Below are 12,175 nucleotides of genomic sequence, written 5' to 3'. Positions count from 1 at the left end.
AAAAATGTTTTCATCCAGAGAAGTTTTTTTTCAAGAATTCACTCAGAGAAGTTGTCATATGAAAACTTCCCATATGTAAAATTTTCTTTTCCTATGAGTTCTTTTCTCACTTCCAAACGAGCTCTTTGTTTGAATAAGAGAAATTGATGTTTCAAATGGATTAACAGATATAGGATTTTGACAAAAGAAAACGTAATGACAAGAAAATTTCATCTTCAAATTATTTTAAAATAATCTTTTATAACTTCAACCTGCAAACTATCAATGCATGATCTCAAACGAAAAGATGAAAGATTGGGAATACACGATCAGGCTGGAATTTGAGTTGAATATAATTGCAGCTGATGTATGAAGACAAAACTCAATTTTTTTTTTTCACATTATGTGATAATATATGATCATTTCCAAACTGGTTCACATGACTTGAAATGTTTTATCAATAAAAATAGAGCGACAATTTGTGCAATAGTCACAATCTTTTTCCCAATATTTTCTCGATAAAAATATAGTAATAAATTAAACAATTGTTTTTATATAATTTGAAACAATATTTATAACTATAAAATAAAAAAAATATAATAATAGAATACTAAAAACACAATAAAACCATGATATTATATAGGCAAGACACGAAATTTCTTGTGAATCCAGTGGGAGTTTGTGATGAATGGATTTCTCTAATAAAGTTATGGAGAAATTCAATAACTCTGTGGCATTTATGCCTATCACTAATGAAATTTTGTACGTAAGGGAGGTAACATTGAAACATCAAAGGCTACGTAGCGAGGATTTCTGTAACAGCTCGCTTCTATTTTCATATGTTAAAAAAATTTATAAGCAATTGATAAGCTTCTTCAAGAAGAAACGAAGTAAAGGTCATATAGATATGGCATTTTACGGAAACTTGGAATTGAAATTGTCATAGATTTGTTTCTTACTCTGTAAGAAAACAATGTCAGTCACGTTTATGGCATTATTGTGGACAACCATATATTTGTTTGGATAATCCAAGGGAAGAAACTCCCCATCACTGACCCCACTTTGGCTGGATCCTGTTAGTAAAATCCTTGAGGTCTTCTCTGCCTACACCCAGCTTTGACCTTGCAGTAGTAGGGTATATCACTTATGACGTCCAGTCAACTTGGTGACATTCACAACTCGCCACTACCATATGAGAGAAGCCCTAGTGGGCTACCAAATACATTTTCTTCTAACAATGAACACAACTTTGTTTTTTTTCAGTGAGCATGTAGGACCGTAAGGTACTGTTAACTGTCAACAGGAGAGAGAGAGAGAGAGAGAGAGAGAGAGAGAGAGAGAGAGAGAGAGAGAGAGAGAGTATGTATTACAGTTTGATCGATTCTCATGCATAAAAAAATGAGTCCATACATTCACTTTTAATAAAAGTAAACTAACTGACTAAAAGCATATGTGCCATTTAAAAAATGAAAGAGAAAATTGCTTTATCATTTCAATAAACTAACTAATGTGTTAGACCGACCCCAATATCAACCTCAAGATTCCTAAAAGTAATGGACAAAACATTTGCATCCACATGTTATAAATGAATTAAATTTGATCTGAATCCAACCACGTATCTGATTCAAAAAATTGATTTTAATAGAAAACACTCTGACTATGTAAATCTCAATAGATATCCAAAACATAGTCTCAGCTTCAAACCAAAGATTTGGTCAAATCCTATCCATTTTCAACCCAATAATTAAGTAATTAAGAACACAAACAATTTAGATTTGGGTCAGATATCTAATTGAACTTTCATATATATATATATATATATATATATATATATATATATATATATATATATATATATATATATATATATATATATTAGGAGTGTCAACGGATCGGGTTTAGTCCAGGCCCAGGTGGAACCATACTTGTATTGGATTTTTGGGTATGGTATCAGGTCCAGACCATAGTCTAATCGGGTTTACTATAGGAGAAACCATACACAGTAAAATAATTTTTTTTTATCATTTTTACATTAAAAAATTGTGGGGTTTAATCGGAACTCAAATTGGGCCTGGGTATGGAATAAAATTTCACAAACTATATCCAGGTTCATGTACTAATTGGACCTTCAGGTCTAGACCCGAGTCTTAATTAGACCTTCTTATTTGTCACCATGCCCGGGCTTTATAGGGTTTGGTCTGGGTAAACCTGATCCGTTGACACCCCAACTACGAGAGAGAGAGAGAGAGAGAGAGAGAGAGAGAGAGAGAGAGAGAGAGAGAGAGAGAGAGAGAGAGAGAGAGAGAGAGAGCATTCACTATTCAACATTACCAAAATACATCCAAGAGAATATTGGATGAGAGAGAAACATAAGAGTAAGACAACCACAATCTAGATGGTGGCGGTGCACAATTCAGAGTACAAGCAAATTAGACCCCCCTCTCTACTATATAATTTAAGAGCCAGATACACATCAGACATGACCTGTTGGAGAAGCCTTCCGAAATCGAATTTGATGCCCCTAAAGAAGATGTCGTTTCTTTCAGTCCAGATCACCCACCATGCTGAAAACAACCATACCCACCAGAATAATCTCCATATTTTTTGTTCCATAAAATCATGGGACCAAGCAAGAGGTCCCAAATAGCGAAACTCGGAGGAGTTTGAATAGACGGTGCACCCCAAGTTTGACAAAATAAGTCTAGAACGAGCAGGCAAAGCCAAAATAGGTGAGTCGTGTCCTCTACTGCCTTCTCGCAAAGAACGCACTTGCTAGGAAATTGAATCCCCCATTTCTTAACGTTAATCTGGGTTTGAACATGATCCAGAGCCACGAGCCACGACAAAGCTTTTGCCCTTGGAGCGGGCCCCTTACCCCACATACAATCACTAGTAAACCAGTCCATCCCAGATGGCAACAAGGAATGATAACCTTGCTTAATGGAGAACCTATCTCTGCTCGCCATGGCCCAGTGAAGCCACGAGTGGCCATGGACAGGCCAAAGATCCCTGCCACTGAAGGAGCGAAGTGTCTTTCGCCACTTCAGCAAGAGGGAAGAATGACACACTGAACTGGGCGTCAAAAGAAGGGAGTGAGGTAGACTACCATATTTTTGCCTAACAAACGTAGCTCAAGGAGATTGAGATGTAGAAGCTACCTAAGCCCACTTCAAGACTAAAACGATGCTCCTCTTTCTTAGAGCCGGAATCTTCAAGCTGCCTCGCTGCAGAGAGAGAGAGAGAGAGAGAGAGAGAGAGAGAGAGAGAGAGAGAGAGAGACTAACAGAAGATCCAAAGTCTACAAGACATGTTTCTTTTTTAATGATCGAGTTTTTTTATCGACCTGACTTTATACAATGGACTTTTATCATTCATTTAGTGAGCCACAAGTTTTGGATTATGAATTTTAGATGTTTAAATGAGTTTTTGCAAGCACTAGAAATTAATGGCTCACAACACTTTGTATTGTAAAGTTTTAAATGAATTTTGAGCCATCAATTTTTCAATTTTTGAAAAACATGTCTATATATTGTAAAGTTTTAGTATAAAGCATATTTCTTACTAAATAAATTACAAAGAATAAATATATGCGATCCTATTGATGAGATGCTCAAGCATTGGAGAAAGGAAGCCGTTAGATCATAGTTGGTTGTAGATTTTGGCCATTCCCTTGGTTGGATGGTCCTCTTTTCTATATATATATATATATATATATATTCAATCTAGATATGGATCTAGGTCTAGATATGAATCCAAATCTAAATAACTTATATCTAACACAAGTCGATAATGTTACGGAACCAATAAGATTTGCTTTTGGTCCAAATCCATTGCCTGACTATTTTGTGGGATTTGTGGTACCCATAAGCTGTTAACAAGAGAGAGAGGGGAGAACTTATTTTAGGCAACTATCTACCAGAATTCTAAGGAGTTGTAAATATCAATATCGTATGGGGCCTTGAATCGTTTTGAAAACAATTTAGATTCACGTGAATCAGCAGATTTGGATTTGGAGATGAATCTGCTAATTTTCAGCTAAAACATGGCACGTGTCACAAAATAGTTCCTACTTTATAACCTATATGCAGAATAGTTCCTGCCTTATGCTATTTTGCAAATGGGTCTAACCTTTTTATTAACCTTTGCAATGCAGTCCTTGAGGTTAAGAGCCGTTTGGCTTTTATGACGGTAACTGTTAAAGGACAGACAAATTGACAGTTCTACCTTTACTGGAGCACCAATTTGCAAAATGTGAATGCGACAGGGATTAATTTGCAAAAAGCTAATAATCTAATCTGATGAGGGGCATTTTGGTGACCAGTTAACCATGGTTAGTGTTTGACCATGGTTAAACTAACAGCTGTTGACAGAAGGATCAGTTTGCAATAAGGGTGAGAAAGGAGAGAACCAATTTCGCAAAATGACATAAAACAATGACCTTTTTGCAAATCGGCTATACGGCGGGAACCAATTTGCAGAAAAAACCCTATTAAAAATCACCATTGGATCAAGGGCCGGATGCCAAGTCACTCACTCAGAAGGATTTTCAAGGATTTCGCGTCTGTGCAAAACAAGTGAAAATGACCATCAATAGTGATTTCCAGTGTCACCCGATCCAAAACCGTCTATATATTGTAAAGTGAAAATTGGGATGTTAACCCGCGGGCTTCTCACCCAAGTCAAATGATTGCAAACGGCCATCTTCTTCTTCACATTGTAGTATTCAACCCCAATTGCAAAAAAACAAACTTTGCCTACCTCTCTCTCTCTCAACTCCATTTGCCAAGAATCGAACTTTTCCCATGCTCTCTCTCTCTCTCAACCCCAATTGCAAAGAATCGAACTTTGCCCTCTCTCTCTCTCTCCATGTTCCCCAATATTTCTCGCTTCTCGTTGGTTCTTATTTGTGAAGACTAGTTCGACCATTTCCATCACAGAATCACTTCTGCTGTTTGCAATAAGAGACGCAGAATGTCTGTCATAAGTTGGAGCGCCCACGTCTCCGATGTTTCAGTAAAAGAGGTAGAAAGAAGAGGAAGAAACTTACCATCTTCAAGATTCCGGGGAGCACGGCTGCGGGACCTCTGCACGCAGGAGAGCGAGAAGTTTCGGGCATGGCGATGCAGTCGAATCAGACCGCATAAAGGGTCTCTGGACCAACTTCAGGGGAGCCGTCGACGAAATCAAGATAGAGTATCAGTTGCAGTGGCGTAGCTAGGATTCATGGGGGGGGGGGGGGGGGGGGGGGAGAACAGGGGTGTAGCAAAAAAAAAAAATTTGTGTGATAGTCGGGGGTTCGGGGCCCCCGATTTTTTTTTGAGATAAAATAAAAAATGGCTACAATTATAATAAAAATCTATTTCATATGGACGAATCAAACTATTTGCTGCATTCAGGGTTGGGCTTGGATTAGGCTGGGCTACAAAAATGGATAAAAATCTATTTCATATGGAATCAGGACTGGGCTTTAACCCCCCCCCCCCCCCCACACCCAGCTACGCCTTTGATCAGTTGGATGACAAGCTAGGGGCATGAGCAGTTTGAGCAGGGAGAAGGGTCCGAGGATAGTTGTAAAGCTTTGGATTTTCAAAACAAAACTTTGTCAAAAATTCTTAGATTTTTTTTTCTTCTTTACAACAAAATTTAGAAAAAGTCTTTAGCAGCGAAAATAAATGATAGTTAGTTATCAATTTTAAAAAATGTCGGGCAAGTCATAGGTATGTGACTAATCACTCATTGACCACCAAAATATTCTATTTATGCAAACCGAAACAAGTTATTTATTATCACACTATTTGGTAAAAAATATTGTATAAAAATTGGTTTTGAAAATGAAATGTTCAATACAATATGAAGAAATCCTGAAACTTTTGATGCCGCCCATCTACACATATCACATCACAAGTTCATTACCTGTATCCCCAATAAAACGGGTTTAGAACCATCATTGGTCTGATAGAAAAACATTCTAATTCTAACATGTACAAAACTTGAAACTACAAAAAACATCTTTAAGCTATTGTTGAAAATAACATAGCTCAAGTCTCCACGACTTAAAGTATAAACACGAAAAGCCTCTTCAGGGTCGTGGTTGAAATATCGTAGCTCAAGTCTCTATGACTTAACGTATCAATATCCCACAAATTAAAGCAAGAGCTCATTGAGCTTAGCTTAACCATGCAGATACAACTTGGGTCCTTTTATCGATCGATCCAATAATGTACCAATGTCAATACATTTTACAAGGTTATGCATGAGTAATAATAATGCGCATTGATTCATTCATTTATTCATCGTTGAATCTATAACTAATGTATTATTTCGATATTAATTCGTTCACTCCTTGGTACGTGAGATAACTTAGCTTCGGCGTCAAACAAAGCTATCTGAGAGTTTATTATGCTATGTATTTTGTATACCCCAGAGGCCTGAGTGACCTTGTCCATAGCGGAGCGACAATAAAAGTACATATCAGAAGACCCCCACTTGGCTGGTTCAGATGCATCATTCTACTGCAGTAGCAGAGTTCAATCCCTATATCTTAAGGATAACCCAACTTTCAAACCTCCGAGTGATGGGAGGTCCCTTAAACTCTTTGGTTCATAATATCATACATGTCACTTGAGGTAGTACCATCACTGTCATGCCACAGTGAGCGCAAGTCCTGAAGGGGTTCGATGACATAATCTTTCTTATTATGACATCTTGTACCACATAGGCAATGTAGTGCATCTGCGGCAAGGAAACATGTACTAAACTCACTCAGTTTTCCAAAGCACGGTCCGCCCATGTGGTCCAGGGACTACCGTTATGTTTTATTCATATGCATGCAGGACCTCACTCTCGGCATCTACGACCTTCACCCCTTTTGGGTGGACAACTAACTTTGACATAGCGACTCTTACGAGTCTTGTTTTAGTACAATATTTCAGATGGGTATGCATAGACAACGATCACTTTGGATCAACTGATCAACGCACGTAGCCACAACGAGCACTGACGTAAATAAGGCACAATGACTACTCTGGCACATTGACCCTTATGAGTACGGTGCCCTTGAAGGCGGAAGTGAAATGAGCCATTGAAGCAGGGTTCCGACAATAGGGGCATCATAGTGCCATTCATACTAGCTCAAGCAAGTATTTTGCCATAAATTTTGACAGCACTTCTTTCATTTGACGAAGAAAGCGTGATGCTATTTTTTACTATGAAAGGTAACTTATTAGAATTTTGACAACACCTCGTTTGTTTTACAGAAAAAGCGCTATGCACTTTTAAGCTCAGTGAATATCTTTTCAGAAAATTTGGCAGCACCACCTCTGTTTAACAATGAAAGCGATATGCTCTTTTAAGCTTGGTGAGCATTTTTTTAAAAAATTTGGCAGCACTTTCTCTCTGTGATAGAGAAAGCACCACACTCGTTCGAGGATAAATATGCACCATTGTGCATGCTTTGCATCTACCATGGTTTATTGGAAACCCATGCCTTAATTAGACCATACGCAAGTGACTTAGATGTTTACGTAAAAGTGATTTTACGCAAATTATAAAACCTTTTTAATATGGATTTCCTCGCCAAATATCTTGAATGAGCAATGGTATTTGGAATCACTTTGATGATAGGGAGCGGTCTCCATTTGTACGCTTACTTATGCGCCGCTATATTTAGTAAAAGTGGGAGCCTGTGCACATATAACACATCAACAATGTAAAAAGCATATGTAAGGCTCGATGGGTGAAACAAGACTAAATAACTTACAAAAAATATGAGTCTTGGTACCGTTCGGTGTAACGATAATATTAAATGCATAAGAAAAGTGCATAAATGAATTGCAGAAAACAGAAGTCTTGGCACCATTTGACAAGCTGACAATACAAGAAGCATAAGTAAATACATATATATTATGGAAAGCAGGAGCCTCAACACTGTTTGATGTGATGATAATACACAAAATATAAGCACATACGTATATATTACGAAAATCTGGGTACCGTTCAACGTGATGGCAATCTCAAATGCATAAACAAAGCATCTATCGAGAAAAGCAAGAGCTTTGACACTATTTAGTGTACAAACCTACCAAGGATCGATGGTGGTGGGTCAACGCAGTAGTTGAGGTACTCCTAGGTCATAGCCGACACGTTCTTTACGTTTGGTATGATCACAACCAAGAGTGTCTCTTGCAGAACTCAATAGTGCGACAAAACGATGAGGTTTAGACTAAAATCAGATTGGACATAGTTTAGGTCTAACTAGGTTCGAACCTACCTCAAGTGGGTTAGGCTATGTTAGATGGGTTGGACCTAGTAAAGAAAATGGTAGAGGAGGTCAAGCAATCACGACTAAGGGGTTTTGTCCCAATTGATTTCATTCTAAGTCAGGTGGGTCCAAGCTCACCTCAAGTAGGCCCAGTCTAGGTTAAGTGGGTTTAAGCCGAGCTAAGACCAATACAAGAGAAGAAACAAAAAAACTAGCCTAGTAGGTCAAGTTGACTAGACCCAACTGAGCTTAGCCTAGGCTAGGCAGGATCGAGCTCACTGCAAGTGGGTTTGGTCTAAGTCAATTAGGCTTAACCTAGGCTAGAACCAAAAGAGAGAAGAGAGAAAGATGAGAGAGAGAGAGGGCTGTAATTTTTTCTAAAAGGAGGGGGTCTCCTCTTATTTATAGAAAAAAATGTGGATCTTGGATCTACATGGGGTTTGGGTTTGATCCAGATGATCCACCTAATCCAAGATCTAAACTTAGTGAAAAAGTAACTAAATGACATCTATGTCCATGTGGAACCCACTTAATAATTTCATGGGATATTTATGTGGGGCCCAAAAGATATTTTTGGTGAGATATTTTTATGGAACCCGCAGGATATTTTTATAAGGCCCATGTATTTTTGGGATTTTGCCGATACTTTTCGCAAAAAAATATGAGTACGCCATTTTCTCTGCATCGACGAGATGAGACGAATTGGCTCGTTGAAATCTCTTAATTTTGTCAAGGGAGAGAATTATGTCTCCCTAATTGTTTGAGCATCTTCGAAGATATATACATCCTAAGTATAATTGGTTCATTGAAATCTATTCGTTTCACATTTGAGGTTCATATGATAGTTTTACATAAGATACCTCTTAGTTTTATTCAAATTTTTTACTAAAAAAATATGGGTCTTACAATTGTGGAGGACTCCAAGCAGAGGGAGCTCGAGGCCAAGTGGTCAACCTTAGAGAGGTTGAAGACTGACCACAATTTGATGTGATTGAGGCTTATTCAGCAGTAGGGTGCACTTGTTCTGGAGGCACTTCAACGCTCCAAGTACGTCGGTATGTATGCCTTGCTAATTCCTTTTCCTTCTTCCTTTTTTGTGGGCATTTGAATGCCTCAGATCAAAAGACTTTACATCACACAACATAGAGGAAATTCAATATGTTTAGTTGCTTTGTTTCTGGACAGTAGTTTATGTGGATATAGATCTTTAAGTATTGCAATGGAGGTTGAATCAATTGACAAGGTGGAGAATGTAGATAAGGGTGTTGATAAGCTGCAAAAATATGCGCTCATTTTGACTTCACCAAGGAGAAGTCGGACACAATCTTGGTGAGAGACTAAGAGCATGTATGAGTCTAGAGATATGTGGGGTGGGTATGAGTTTAGGGATGTGTGGACTGAAGAGTGTGGGTATAAGCTTAGAGATATGTGGGGTGGGTATGAGTTTAGAGATATGTATGGTTTTGGAACTAGCTCTAACTGATCTAGAATCGACCCAGAATTTAGATCCGACCCAGATCCATTATGGATCAAATTTAGGTCTGGACTGGGTCAATGATCCAGATCCCACCTTGAAATTATGGATCGGGTCTGGGTTTGGATTGAGCTGTGGACCCAAATTCAACTCGAGCCCACTTTTGGATCAGGTTCAGATCTGGATGAGTTATGGACTCGGATATGACTCAAATCTTAATTGGATCAGATCTAGATATGGACCAGCCTAGATTGTGGGTTCCAACCCGGGACTCGATCATAAATGGGTCTGGATCCAGATTAGATTCAAACCGAGAGATCCGACCCGAGATCCATTGGAACTGAATATGGATCCAGATTGAATCAGATCAGTCTAAAATATCCATGCACTATTTAAATCTTTAAATGATTGAACCAGTTCTATGATCGATACAGAGTGTTTCAGGACTGGTTCAAAGCCTTTTTTTACTGGTTCCTCTCAGTTTTCAATGGTTCTTGAATGTAGAAATTTTGTTTTCATGAATCTATGAAGGAATATGGATTTTCTCATTCGGTTTTAAGGGTTTATAGGCTTTTGTACATGTTTCAGACCAATTCGTCTATTTTAACACCGGTTCAGGACCGTTTGAGATCGGTTTGGGGACATTTTAGACCAATTACAACATCAAGACCCTGGGTTTTACTCATTAAAGCACATTTTTTATCATTTTTTCATGCTTTATACATGTTCATTATTATGGAAGCATGATTTTTGCATGTCTCATGCATGCATTTTATGTTGTTTAAGTTATGCAAGATATTTAAGCATGAATTATGATTAAATTCTTGACATGTGATGTGTTTTCATCAAAAATTATTTATGCATATAAGTTGAAGCATGAATTTATATTTTATTTATGAAATAATACATATTTTATCATTAATATACATGCATTATCATGTGTACATGGGTATGCTTCATAATACAAATATGTTTGCAATAAAAGATATCGATTAACTGACTCATGCAATCACCAAAGTGATCCGAGTTTTGTTGATTGAGGATTCTTTGTACCGTGTTAAGACTCAATATTATGATTATGTGTGACTTTATGAAACAATGATTTTACCCAAAAGTAGGTTATTATTTTTCAAATTCACACATGGTGTAATAGTAGATGTGTATACCAGCACATGAAACATGTTCATACTCAAATATACACTGTTGAATTGCCTCTAGTTACATGATCTGCTAGTTTCACCAATTGAAGTCAATTCCTTGTGAATTGAGGAGACAAAACAACTATGAGTGTTATCATTTCTACAAAAGTGGAACGATAATGGCCCAAATATAATTGTCTCAGAAAAAGAGAATAATAAAAGGTCTCATATTTACCTTTTTGATATAAATATCGTATAGAGCGATTTCACTAGATTATCTTTGTAATATTTTTGATTTGTAATTTCTTTCTGTCATTTTTTTATTATTGAAAACAAAACAAAAATTAGATAGATCAACGGCTCGAGTTGGCCATCGTCCAAACCGAGAATAGATCTAGATCTAGATTAGCATTTTTCATATTTTTAGTTTCCTGAATTAATTTATTTCTTAGTTATTTTGTTTGATTAATTAGGATTCAAATTAATTTAGTGATTGGTTCAGTCGATTAGTGATAATTAATTTTTGTTTTAGAAATTGTTAAATAGAATAGTGATTGAGTTTAGGAAAATAGTTAGTTTAGTTTTATGAGTTTTTATAAATTTTCCTAATCTTGTTTTGTATGCATCTGAAGTTTTCGGACACATTTTGCGAATTTGTAATTGGGTTCAGACCCTAGACAAGTCTATTTACATTCTGCAATTTTTTGTCAGGTTTTGATGCTGATTGATAGACTGTCGCATCATTTTATACGAGTCTATTCATAAACACCTATTTTTTTTATTTTTTTTGCAATTTTTTTGTTATTGTAATTGTTTTGAGAGTTTCATGAAGAATTTTTTAATTCCATAAATCGTGTCAAATTTCTGAGTGTGTCAATAATCAATCTAAAAATTTTCATTGGGATTTAACACAATTTACTCATCCATTCTGTAGATTTACGAAAACCTGTCTTGATAGAAAATTGCGAAATCGCATAGGACGAAATTTGGGATTTTTGCATCATTAAGTTTTCATTTTGCAAAACTTGTTTAGTGTGTCGTGTTCTAGAATAGAGGACACTCTATTTCAGACCAGATCCCAATAAAATCAATTTGGGGTTGTGTTTAGAGTTTTGAGTCTTTTCCTTGATTTTTAATTGTTTTTTTTGCAGTATTTTTATCTAACCTAGTCGAGTAGAATTTGCATTTTGTTTTCGTGTTTTTGTTTGTTTGTGCAGATGGCTTCTACGACCTAGAGGTGTAGTGCCTAAGTGGACAAACACGGATCGATACCTGAGGATTTGAATCTTAGTGCATGTGCAGATGCAACTCTTTTGTTTTCTT

This window comes from Nuphar pumila, chromosome 2, assembly GCF_984573655.1.
Source record: "Nuphar pumila chromosome 2, dmNupPumi1.hap1.1, whole genome shotgun sequence".
NCBI classification, from domain to species: domain Eukaryota; kingdom Viridiplantae; phylum Streptophyta; class Magnoliopsida; order Nymphaeales; family Nymphaeaceae; genus Nuphar; species Nuphar pumila.
This window is presented reverse-complemented; position numbering follows the sequence as displayed.